We start from the raw sequence: 13,711 nt of genomic DNA on the forward strand, positions 1-13,711 counted from the left end.
GTTAGGTTACTGAGCTTGTTAACCCTTTACAGGTAAAAGAGACTTTAACCCTTAACTATCTGTTTATGACACATGGTATTTCATTGAGGGAGATAAGCTCATGTTGTAGTTATACGGTTGTCCTGACCTCTTTTCACTCCTCTCATTTACTGTTTCTGTTACCAGTCTTGCTCTCCCTGCCCTCCAGGCTCCTTTCCATCCTTTCCTTCCCACCTCTAATGGGGCTCACTCACCATTACGGCACACCCTGCTGTCAGGTCACTTCTCAGTTTATTCCCCATCCAGGGAGAAAGAAAAAGTACATACAGAAAACCCAAAGTCTAGTGGTTTTTATACCAGGCCTTTGGCCCCCATTTGGGACTTATCTGTCTTTGACTCTAAGGTTTGAGGCTTGTAGCCTCCCACTGTGCTGGGGGACAGGTAGGGGAAAACAAGTCACATCCTCTCCTTTGGATTCCAGCCCAGGTGCCCTGTGTTGGGCAACTAACAACCATGCCTTGTAATCCCTTGCCGCTTCCCTAGGCTGCTCTTACCTTTTCCCTGTTTGTCAGCATCCCTCACAGGAACAAGGACTCTGCTATTCCCATTCTGGAGTTTTCTCCTTGTGTGGCTTCTTCCCAGTCAGCTACTGAGGTGCTTTCTCAAGGTTCTCCTTAGTCTTCTTGGGTTATACTGCAGGCAGTCTCTCTTTCCTTAAGACAGGAGTTCCCTGCCAGTCTCTTCCTAGATTTGGGGTTATATTTCAAGCAATCTCTTTGGTCTTCCTCCTTAAGGCAGGAGTCCCCATAACTAGCCCTCATCTTGCAGCTGGGATTATGGTTCAGGCAAGTAGTAACTCAATTCTTCACAGCTCTCTTCATTAGAGCTGGGGCTGTGATTTAGGCCAACTAGGGCCTTAGCTAGCTTCTCCTTCAGCTGACCCCTTTTTCTCCAATTAGTCCTCCAACCTGGAGAGCTCAGCAAGCCAGACTTCTCCTGTTAGTGCCTCCTCTGCTAGGAGGCAGCATATATGTTGGTCTTCCTTCCTGAAGTTCATCCCAATTGGCTGGGCAAGAGGGGAGCCTTGCCCTCTCCGCTCTGCACGGCTCCTAGTCCCAGGTCCTTAAAGAAACAGTAACAGGTTTTCTGCACTCAAGCACTACATTTTCTTGAGGCTACTTTCTCTCTACCAGTATTTCCTATTTCTTTTGGTCTTTGTATAGATCAGACCTCCCAAACTCTTAAGGGGCCATGCTATGGTGTGCTGACCTCTAACTGCTACTACCTCTAAAGGGACAGATTAACCCTGTTAGATATCTTGTGTCCCTTTCTACTTTTTCCTATTCCCCGTTTCCCCATCCACCCTCATCCTATCCCCTATTTTTATATTTTAAATACAAAATGTGGCAATTAACATGACATTTGCCAAACATTAGGCCAAATTCAGCAAAACTGATACAGGGAGGTTTAAAGTACTTTAAAAAAAGTTGTGTTAAAACAGGTTTACCCCTTTGCAGAGCAGTTTAAATTCTTCCATTTTTTCTTGTCCTGCAAAATGATAAATCTTTCTGATAAGCTGATGTGTCTAACAATGTGGTTGGTGCTTTCTGGTATTAATATACACAAGGAAAAGACTCATGGCATCAAACCCCTCTCCTTATAACAGAGCCTGGAGCAATGCAAAGCAGTAAAGTGCTCAGGATTTATATTCAGATCACCATATTGCCTGTTTTGTTTTACTGTCAGCTGTTCTCCAACACACCAGCTATTGTTTAATACTCAGATACTGGGGGAGCCTAAAGTCCTGAATCTGGATTAGGGACCCTCTTTGTGCTCAGTTTTGACAAGCTGATTATTCTGTCTAGTCTACTTAGATCAAGTGGGTTGAAGATGATTGGTCGGCCATTGCCTTGATCCACCTTGCTTGTATGTTGCGCCCCTTCCCCACCTTCCTCCTACATCTTTTGTCTTGTCTGTTTGGACTGTAAAATCTTCAGCGAGTTCAGGTGAATTTCTGGTAAAGTATGGTAAATATTTCTTTCTACTGAAGTATAGTGATATATAGAATTAATTTTTTCATATAGGTTAAGGTGGAAACACTGAAGGAAGTCTAGTTTTGGTGCATTCTAGTTCTGGTTCATTCCGAAGTATCCTGCCTATATCTTACAATAGGGAGGAACTTTGCAAAGAATAAGAAATTGAGTGGTTTCCTCAGTCATGCCAACTTCCCCTTCAGCTAATCAAATCTCCCACCTTGCATTATCAGTCTTGTTTAAAGTGGAGAGGATGGAAAAAATGTCAATATTTATCAAACAAGTGTTACACTTGAGAATTTCATATCAAAATATTGAAAATACCTGTAAAAATGGTAACATTCAAATAGTATTTTGTGTGGCTGAAAATAATACAGAGCAAAAATAAAAACTTGATGCAGTTTAAAAATGTGAATGTCTTCTCTTCCTCCTCTCCTCCAAGAAAAATGTAGCCTATCCAATTAATATAGTATAGTCTGATGTCACTTCTTCACTGTCAGTATACAATAGCATATTAAAAGAAAAAAAATAGGACCAAATCTTGCAGACACTTAGGCAAGTATTAGGGTTTCCCCAAGACCTCTTCCACTTGGGTCTCCAAGAACTCAGATTCCAGTCTCATCACTCTGGTTCCTTTATTTGGCATAGAGTAAGGCTATGCTGAGTTGATCAAACTCGGGCATAGGGGGTGGGCATAGGATGTACAACACATCCAGAGTTACACAGTAAACCTCTTACTTTATATACTTTCACATATTACACTACATTTGCTATACATTGCATCATATGTTTTGGGATTGGCTTGGTCACTTCGTAGGAACCAATCTCTGTACAGTCCATGTACAACTTACCCTTTACCTCACCTTACATTCCAGGCCTATTTTATCCATTGTTATCTTGTTCATTGTAAATGATTCTCTGGGTGTTCTTCCTTATCTTAGTTAGTACAGACATTCTGTTTCCAGTTTGCTGATCCATTTAGCACCTTAATTCTGTCTTCCAAGACATGAGGCCTCACCCACGTCCAGTTACTCTTGTCAAACCAGGCCTCCATTCCACTGCTTTTGTTTTTTTTAAATATATTAGCGTTTGTTTTATTTGTATTATATTTTGGGTTTTTTTGTGGTTTCCTTTTTAAATTTAGTATCTAGCAATACATTTCCAAGACTGCAAGGGTTGTAATTACTTGAATTACCATTAATATTAGTCTTAAAATACAAAACAGGAGGTGCAAGCTCACTTTCTTTGCTATAGTCCACTGGGATGTAATTTTACATTACAAGCTTGTTTTGCCTTTAAAGCATTTTTTTTGGTCATTTTAATTTTGCTTTTACTACATTATAAAAAACTGGTACTCTCTATCTCGCTAGCTAACGTGGGAAATTTAGGTGTGAAAGAGAACATAGGCCAATTAAAATAATATTCCCTGGGTCCTTACCAGATGTGGTGGTTTTTAGCCACCACACAATTCTTGTTATTACCAGCACAAGCAGTTTTTACTTTACCAGTGTTCCAGCATCTCAGCTGTACTGTGCAATTTGGAGTCTGTTCCCCGAGAGTAAACCCACATGCTGGCTACTCTGCCTGCAGGACATTACACATGCATATGTACTGCTGTTTGTTCTGGGAGACACTTACAAGTCTGGGGCTTTCCAGACCTTGTATTGTCTTGTAACAGTATTTGAGAAGGGAAAACAAATTCGTTCCACACTGTATGGGTTGCAGTGATTTTACATTTAACTTCACGGTATTGGATCCTTGTTAATTTTGTATTCTGCACCATGTGATGTCCCTCTTTTGTACCAAATTTTTAACTTATCTGTGGTGATTAAAAAAGAGCAAGCTTTTTGGCTCCATATTACTTACCACTGGTTTTACTTTGTATAATATACTAAACCTGTCTCCCAAAAATGAAGCCTCACCCATGTCCAATTATTCATGTCAAGCCTGACCTACAGTAAGTAATCCCATTGATTTAGTGAGATTACTTGTATAGGGAGATTGCTTGTGCAAAAGTTTGTTCAGTATAGCAGGGGTTCGCCACTTTTTTCTTTCTGAGGCTCCCATAACATGCTATTAAACTCCAGGACCCAGCTGTGCCACAACTGTTTTCGGCATATAAAAACCAGGGCCAGCGTTAGGGGGGGTTAAGCAGGGCAATTGTCTGGGGCCCCACCACAGAGGGCACAATAAAGCTAAGTAGTTCAGGCTTTGGCTTTAGTCCTGGGTTGCAGTTCTGTGCAGCGGGGCTTCGTCTTTCTGCTATGGGCTCTAGCGAGTCTAATGCTGGCCATGCTTGGCGGAGCCCCTGAAACCTGCGTGTGGCCCCCTGGGGGCTACAAACCCCTGGTAGAGAACCACTGCAGTACAGTATATTACATCTGCAGTTTGGTATCTGTCAGAGTTTGCCTTTCCTTTAGTCTTCACATTGAGTGGCTGGGGTGCAATGACACATGTTCAGTGAAACTTTTAAAACATGAGTTGAAAACTTGTGGAGATGTTTACAATATTAAACATTGGCTAGAATCAGCGCCACATACTTTAAGGTGTAGTCATTTGGGGTGAATGGAATTTTTTTTTACTGACAGGATCTAGTATATTATATATTCCAGCAAGTATAATGTGCACAGGGAAGCTGTCAGATGCTGCAGGGAAGCAGAGCTCCAGAGTTAATACAAGATCTTAAAATAGCCCTACAGACCAAGACCAATCTGGCTATTAGCTAATTAATTGTCCCGTTTATTCATTTTAAATTGTATCTTCTTCATTTCAGTATCATTTAGTTCTTGCCACAAAGATACACAAACTTTCTTAAATTCAAAGTAAGCGTTGGAGCTCCTGCTCTCTTTGAAAGCTTACCTGAGCAGTAAGTAATACGGAATTTTGCAGATTTTTAAAAGTTTAATGAATGCTATGATTTTGGTTAAGATAAGTTACTGCATTTGTAAATGGCCTGTACAATTGCTGTAACTTTTGAAATGTTTGTACTCTCTCACAGTGCTTAACAAAAAACAGAATTAAGATGAAGCCTACGATACAATAATTTGTTTAACTAGGTACTTAATTCTTACCAAAACATTATAGATTGCTGCTAATTCCAAGAAGCTAATGTTTAAGTGTTTCAAGTCTCTAAAGTACATCATGGAACATTAGATGATTGAATCTTCTTTTCCCTGCTTATTGAATCAGTCCTGCAGATGTTTTTTTGATGTTTTTAAAACCATCTGTCTTTGGAGTTGCTGTTGACAACATTTGCCAGACCAAAAACAGATCAGGGAAGAGGCAAACATCTGTCAAGATAAAATATGGTTAGATAGAAAAGGGAATGAAAACAGACCATGTTAATAATACATTTCCACTTAAGTGTAGCAGCATGAGACCACAGCTTGAACCTTTTAACCACACGCTACTGATTGCTTAACTCTAATTTTATTTGAGTTAAGGTATACAGGATGTTATGGACAGGTTTAAATAAGAAGTTTTTGGTATGTTAGTCTAATATGTCTTTTTGCATCGATACTGAGTAAACAGTTGTAATCAGGCTACCTTTCTTAAATTTCATATAGCTAGAATGTCCAAAAAAAGTAGCAATGTGCATGTATATCTTGACTTTAATTAGGCTTTCGATACTGTCTCACATAATCTTCTCATAAACAAACTAGGGAAATACAACCTAGATGGAGCTACAATAAGGTGGGTGCATAACTGGTTGGAAAATCATTCTCAGAGAGTAGTTATCAGTAGTTCACAGTCATGCTAGAAGGGCATAACAAGTGGGGTCCCACAGGTATTGGTTATGGGTCCAGTTCTGTTCAATATCTTCATCAATGATTTAGATAATGGCATAGAGAATGCATTTATAAAGTTTGTAGACGATACCAAGCTGGGAGCAATCAGTTGCACACATACAAAAGGAGAAATTACTGCCTAGGAAAGAGTACTGTGGAAAAGGATCTGGGGTGAATCACAAGCTAAATAGGAGTCAACAGGGCAATGCTTTTGCAAATAAAGCAATCATCATTCTGGGATGTATTAGCAGGAGAACTGTAAGCAAGACACGAGAAGTAATTCTTCCGCTCTACTCTGTGCTGATTAGGCCTCAACTGGAGTATTGTGTCCAGTTCTGGGCACCACATTTCAGGAAAACATTGGAGAAAGTCCAGAGAAGAGCAAAAGAAAAAAAAAAAAGGTCTAGAAAACAATCTATGAGGGAAGATTGAAAAAATTGGGTTTTTTTAGTCTAGAGAAGAGAAGATGTGGAGAGGGGACATAACAGTTTTCAAGTATATAAAAGATTGTTATAAGGAGGAGGGAGAAAAATTGTTCTTAACCTCTGAGGAGAGGACAAGAAGCAATGGGCTTAAATTGCAGCAAGGGCAGTTTAGGTTGGACATCAGGAAAAACTTCCTAACTGTCAAGAGTGATTAAGCACTGGAATAAATTGCTGAGGGAGGTTGTGGAATCTCCATTATTGGGGATTTTTAAGAGCAGGTTGGACAAACACCTGTCAGGGATGGTCTAGATAATACTTAATCCTGCCTTGAGTGCAGGGGTCTCGAGGTCCCTTCCAGTACTATGATTCTATATCACATCTTTGCCAGCAAAATACCATTTTAAATTAAATACCTGGAAAATGTCTGATTCGCAGTCTTAGATAGCAGGGAACTCCCCCTGTGAGTCCTCTAATGCCAGTTATTGAGAAACAAAAATATCTTGTAAAACCCTGGAGTCTAGCATCGTCAATAGTGGCTACTGAAATTAATCTCGATATACTCCAAAGCTGTTCTGTAGGTTTCTCCAGATTTTTTGTTTATTTAGATGCTAACCACTGTCCTTGTGCTTAACATCAGCTTAAAATTGAATTAAGTTAGATATTGATAGCTATTGAACCTGTATAGCCATAAACACAACATATTATATGGGGTAATGTTCTGTGTGCAGAGCATTTGTAATGGTGCTCAGTGAATCCTGTCTTAAAGAACCACTGAAGAGACTTAAGAAAAACTATTGCTTAGCAGTGGTGGTCTTCTAGTAAAAAAGGAGCATAATTGTGCTCAGTGCATGTGTCAATAGTTGCCTTATAGGGCAGAGAAAAAAGTGACCTTGTAAATAAGGGAAGGTTCCTGTGCCTATTTTACTTCACTAGCGTATTCTCAGTCATCATTTATAACAGAACATACAAAGTTTAAACAGCAGCCAAAAATGAGGTAGGTGCTTTACAGAGATAACATGGTTCCTGATTGAAGAGTTTACAATGTAATTTTATGTGAAAATAGCAACATTGTAACAAATGTCCACAATTGAGGCATAGCAGAAAGTTGAGGGAAGAGAGGGAACTTTGCCAATATTCTACGCTCCCCCCCAGTTAGAGCTCTCTAGGAAAATTCTGGTATAGCCTTGATGCTGCAACTTTGCCAAGTTCAAATTGCCAGTGATTTTAACAATAGTTCTCACAGTGAGCTAGAGCAAGATAAGGAAGCTCTGGGTTTACAGGGTTCTTCACCCTGATTACCTCAGCATAGTCATGAGCAAGCTCCAAAAATTTACTTTCCAGAAAGAACTTAGTTTTCCTTCTTTAAAGAGCACCTTTTCTTCCCCAGACTAATACCCAGATAAGCAATATATGGAATGAGGCTGACATTCTATCACACACACAACTCAAATGTCTTAATTTGCTCACTTGCTTTTAAAGCATACTTGTCAGTCATGTTAACGGTGTCAGTTTTGGCATGCTCTGGTAGGAGAGTATGGGATTAATCCTGCAGTTGTTTTATGTGCAGAATTTAAACTGAATTCAAAAGCAGTTTTGAGTGCAAATTACTAGTTTGATCAGGCAAAGAGGAGTTGGAAGAAAAGCCATAGTTTGAGTTCAAAAATTATTTTTGGGAGTACAAAAACCTCTTTAGAGCCAAGTAACTGAATATCCTGGTTTAGATTCTGGAAAGTAACTCGTAATTTGGGGTGCTTCAGTTTTAGGCTGTCCGACTTGACACACCTTTGAAAGGGGGCTCATTTTCAGAAAGCGTGTGCTCAGCATTTGTGAAAATCAGGTTTCAGGTTGGGCAAAGTCATTAGCCCCTTCTGAAAATGTAGGCCTATTGATTTTATTATGGAAGGTGTGTGTCATTTGCAAAAATTCATTTTTAGCGCAATGGAAACTTCCGTAGGGTTTAGGCAATTTTTCAAACTCTAAATTTTTGCCTTTTTAAACAGTCATGTAAATCTATTGAGGAAAAAGATTAGAAAATACCTGCATACTAGTGTCCACATAAACCAAAACAGATACATATGACTTAGTAAACAAATGTTACCTCCACTTTTAAAATAACATGAAGCCTTTTAGAAGAATATTTTTGCCATGTAACTTTTACCACACTTGCAAACTGTGTTTTAGAGAGAAGTTGCACAGTATGCTGAGCTATAAACTGAATCTCTATGGCATAATTAATTTACAGTATAAAGTATCATGTAATTAGAAAGGGCCATACATTGTCATTGACCTGCGTTTGAAACGTCTATCAATTTCAAGTGAAGTTTTGTGTACAGATAAATGGCAGAATACGGCCCAGCATTGTTGGTTGTTCTTTTGCTAGAGCAAAAATATCATGGCTAAACTGTTCTTATGCAGTTCATCTTAAATAATTATATTTAAGGCTTGTATCTTGTCAGTAAATAACATCTTTCATCTTGGCTACAGGCCTGTGTACTCTGTGGCAGACTGGACTAGAAATTCTGCATGTTCAATTTACAATTTTAAAAAAAAGCTTTTAATAAATTCAGTATAGAAATGGATACAATTATCAAAGTAACCCCTGTTTATTTTGATAGTAAATTTATTTTATTTTATGCTGCCATACATTTGGTTTTGTATTTGGGGCACTCAAATTGAGGACATTTTTCCATGTCCTATGTAACCTCCACTCTGGGTCTGAACAAGCCGGTCTGACCTTGCACTTACGCTACAAGGTCTGTCTGTTCTTCAGGTTATGACTTACAGTTCCTGGAAGTCAGTGGGAGCTAAAAGAACTTGCAACTTCTGAAAAACAGGCCACTTACTTAGCTGCTGAAAGGTGGATGTAGGAACTTAACTTTCAGCATCTAAATATGGAAAATTTGGTCTTAGGCTGTTGAAGACAGCATAAAGAGAAGTTGGAAATTTTGGTCCATCTTGTAAGGAGAGTTGTAGAGGAATTAAAATCATTGGTTAATTTTATAAGTTTTGTATTTGGTGTTTATACTGTAAATTCACCTAAACTTTAGAGTTTCGGTTGGGCATATTTTATAAATCAAAATGAGAAATGTTGGGAACATTCTTTTTGCATACTGTGATTTATATTTCTATTCATTTTAGACCACTTATCAATATATCAAAATGTGAGTAAATAGATTTTGGGTTACTTGAAGTCACAGAATGTAGAAATATGAATGTTGCTTGAAGGTGCGTTGAGGTACTCTATCTTTTACAGTACTTCACATATAAAAGAGTGCCACGTCTGACTCTTAATTGGCTTTTCTTTAAAATTAGACAAACACCTGATTCAGATCACTTTCCTGTTTCTGACATGTATAAGTAGATGACAGTGGAAATGGCAGGGAAATATATTAATGCTAATGTATAGGTATATTTTTATTCTTTGTGAACTGGATACACAGTGAATGACAACTATCTATAAATCTTGAATTGCTGTCAACATTTTTAATTGATGTGTTTTTCTGTAAGAACTTTAAGTGAGCCAGTAGGTGGGGTTGTAGAGCTTATTAATTTTCTGAAGTTTACTATGTACTCTTCTAGAATTGTAATTTTTTTGTGCCACAAAGTTGCTTGTTTTTAATATCTTCCTTCATGTGTAAGGGCTTCAGAATAACCTGCTAAACTGACAGAAGTTTGGCTAATAACAATAAAATGAAAATAGACAAAAAAACTGGAGTGAATTTGACAAGAAACCGTATATCGAAAATCAGTGGGACAAGTTCTGAGTGCAAGCCACACACTGGGCCTGTGGAAAATTAGTTTGGTTTATGGTAATATGACAGCTACTCAAATGATTATTTCATTTGTTGACTTCTGCCCAGCCAAAATCCAGACATTTTATTTTAAAGGAATGCAACAGGCGAATGGGCAAGTGTTCTGTGTACAGAACACCAGAGATAATATTCCAGAATACGCTCCAACTTTTTCGTGACAGGCCCATTCTTACTTTCCCATCGACATATACAGAAGGACTTTCATAAATAAAAGTCTGCTAAGCAGTGCTTGGCATATTTTTCCTGACACAGTCTTAACAACCAGCTGTAAATTAAATGCTGTTAAGAGTTAAGTTATTTTTATCCATAGCAGAGCACTTGAGCTGAAGAGATAATATCTGACAGTCAAGTTTTTTTTCAATTCATTTCACTAAGTGTCAGAATTTTTTTTATTTTCTACACTATAAAATAGAAAACTGTGCAGAGGAAAAAACAACCAGAAAAATCCATAATAATTTAGATTAAAACAATGTCCAGTGTCAGGCACCTTGCTGTTCATTGGTGAATCTCTCTTGCCAACAAAGTGTTCTTGCATTTCATACCCAACATGAGCTGGCAATCACCGGAAGCCCTGTATGAAAAAAAAGGAGAGAAAAAGGGTTAGCATACTTCTCAAGTGGCGAAGGTTCAAGTGTGGGATAAACACCCAAAAACCAGACATACAATTTGCACTACAAGTTTGAAATAAGAATTCCTTTCACATAAACCATATTTCATGATCTATATTTCTGACAGAAATTTACAATAGAAGTGAGAAGAAACGTGTGGAATGAAGGCCAGTTTGGGTCCAAAATGATGGAAATCTCATAAGGGAGACGGTTTAGAGAGATGAAATCAAAGTTTAAAAAAGAGTGCAAAAATTACTGCCACTTTGATTTGTTTGGGACATATGTATGTAACTTAAGTTGTATCATTTTTCTGATGCTTATTGAAAAGAACTCCACCAAGCTATGAGAGATTTGCCAGTGCCATGCCCAAAATATCAGTCCTATTGTACATTTAACTGATATATTTAAACTGAGAATTTGAGGCAGTTGATTATTGATGGGTATTACCAGTCAAAGTCAGGAAGATAGAAGAATCTTTGTTAGCATATTGTCCCATTCCACGGATATTAGACTTTAACTGAAAAAAATCCTCTTGCCTCATGTCAAATACAGTACCATCTCATCTAGTAACTGCTAAATAGGATAGAAACCATAACAGCACGTAGATAAGATATAGAGTACATACACAAATTTTATAAGTCTTCTTCCAGCTCAAATCTTGTGTTTAATAAAATATATATATTTATATATTAAATCAAAGATTTGATATGGAAGAAGGCTTTTAATATTAACAAACCAGCAGTGCACTTGTGACATCTTGGAACTATAAAAAAGAAAACCCACCATGATATTTTAAACGGCCAATTCCTGCCATTAATTATATTTTTGCTCCAGTTACCCGCCCATTGTAATTATTGTTCTGTGGCACTTTACTATGAATGTTGTTGTTTAGATCTCTGGTGCTAAAATCATCTTTTTCTAGTAATTGCATCCCTGGTATAAAAATGACAGTTATGCTAACTAGAAATATGTACTTTATTTGTACAAGCTGCAAAAAGGGTGTGTCTGTCATGCTGCTTCCAAGGGCACCTCTGCAGTGGGGTAATGCCAATGACAGGGGTGTGATTTTAAAGCGCACTAACGTATTGCACATTCGTCTGTATAGACCCTGTTGGTGTGTACTAAAAGTTCCCCAATATGCTTAAATGTAGTACTGTTTCAGACTTTTTAGTGCACACTCAGAGCCCACACAGGCCAATTAGAGTGCAACACATTAGTCTGCTTCAGAAATCAGATCCCTGTAGGGTGCATTACCCCACTATGTAGACAGTCCCCTAGAATTCTAGCCAGGGAATGGAGGAAGCTCGCAGAGTTGGCCTATATTCTGGGCTATAAAACTGCAGCGTTTAGTTTTGAAAGCTGGGAGTTGTACTCAGAAAATTGACATTCTGGTGTCCCATATTCATTCTGTCATCCAGAGTAAAAATTGTTCAATTTACAAGTCAATATGGCTCCTGTAGTACCCAGCACGACAGTCTGCCAGAGTTGTGAAAGTCAAATGGGCTTTTGTCTCTTGCATCTTCACCAGTGTTATCAGAATTTAACTGCCTTTTTTGTTTGTTTTGTTTTGTGAATCTGGGAGTCTGAACAGATTCCACTCCCTCTCCCTCTGCTTTACTGGGTCTGATGTATTAATGGTATTTACCTGTTTTTTGTCACTAAATTAAGCAAATGTGTCTCAAATATACACTGGACAGATTTGGTCAATTAAAGATGCCATTTGTTTGGTCACTCTTCAGTATTTCAGTTCTCTCTTCCATCCTTTAACTGCATCGAGGAAAAAATTGTTAGTCTTTAAGGTCCAGAGTTAGCAGACTTAGGGTACGTCTACACTACGGGACTATTCTGAATTTGCATAAACCGGTTTTGTAAAACAGATTGTATAAAATCGAGTGCGCGCGGCCACACTAAACACATTAAATCGGTGGTGTGCGTCCACGGTCCGAGGCTAGCATCGACTTCTGGAGCGTTGCACTGTGGGTAGCTATTCCGTAGCTATCCCATAGTTCCCGCAGCCTCCCCCGCCCCTTGGAATTTCCGGGTTGAGATCCCAGTGCCTGATGGGGCAAAAATCATTGTCGTGGGTGGTTCTGGGTAAATGTCATCAGTCACTCTTTCCTCTGGGAAAGCACTTCTGGGGTGGGTGGGGGGGGGTGCGTAAATTGCCGAGCTATGCCCTGACCCACCGCGGACACTGTGTTTGACCCTAGAAGCATTTGGAGCTCAGCCAAGAATGCAAATACTTTTCGGAGACTGCAGGAACTGTGGGATAGCTTGAGTCCTCCAGTCCATGAGCGTCCATTTGATTCTTTGGCTTTCCGTTACGCTTGTCACGCAGCAGTGCGCTGAGCCCCTGCTATGGAGGCTCTGAGCCCCTGTCTGGAGATTTTTTAAAAATTATTTTGAATTTCGTCTTCTGTAACGGAGCGCTGATAGAACAGATTTGCCTGCCCTTACAGCGATCACATCCGCATGGTCCATGCGGGAGCTCTTTCTTTATTTTGATTTTTAACTGCATCGCCACACGTGCTGATCTGAGCTCCACGCTAGGCAAACAGGAAATATTCAAAAGTTCGCGGGGCTTTTCCTGTCTACCTGGCCACTGCATCCGAGTTCAGATTGCTGTCCAGAGCGGTCAGTGGTGCACTGTGGGATACCGCCCGGAGGCCAATACCGTCGATCTGCGGCCACACTAACCCTAATCCGATATGGTAATTCCGATACTAGCGCTACTCCTCTCGTTAGGGAGGAGTACAGAAACCGGTTTAAAGAGCCCTTTATACCGCTATAAAGGGCCTCTCAGTGTGGACGGGTGTGGCGTTAAATCGGTTTTACGCTCCTAAAACCGGTTTAAACGCCTAGTGTAGACCAGGCCTCAATCAGCCAATTTTGATCACGTCAGGGTGCAGTTGCAATAATTGTACTTAAAAATTAGGTGTGCACTTACTGTGAAAAATTGTCCTTAAAGTCTTAGCCTGGTACCTGTTAACAAAATAAAACTAACAAATCCGTATATCTTATAATTTAGAGGCAATGATATTAACAGTTGTACATTAGAGCTATAGT

General features: G+C 39.1%; 1 protein-coding gene and 1 long non-coding RNA gene across 2 annotated transcripts in view; one reads left to right on the forward strand and one right to left on the reverse strand.

Moving 5' to 3' along the window:
- The window catches only part of HIBCH (3-hydroxyisobutyryl-CoA hydrolase), a 93,495-nt gene that overhangs the window by 19,664 nt on the left and 60,120 nt on the right, over positions 1 to 13,711 (forward strand). The gene's annotated exons all lie outside the window — the stretch shown is intronic.
- The window catches only part of LOC120374298, a 39,881-nt gene continuing 30,711 nt past the window's right edge, over positions 4,542 to 13,711 (reverse strand). The window contains exons 2-3 of the long non-coding RNA XR_005585991.1: positions 10,525 to 10,608; positions 4,542 to 5,302 (exon numbers count right to left, since the gene is read on the reverse strand). This is a non-coding gene — a long non-coding RNA (uncharacterized LOC120374298). The remainder of the gene's footprint in view (positions 5,303 to 10,524; positions 10,609 to 13,711) is intronic.

This window comes from Mauremys reevesii, linkage group 11, assembly GCF_016161935.1.
Source record: "Mauremys reevesii isolate NIE-2019 linkage group 11, ASM1616193v1, whole genome shotgun sequence".
Lineage (NCBI taxonomy): Eukaryota > Metazoa > Chordata > Testudines > Geoemydidae > Mauremys > Mauremys reevesii.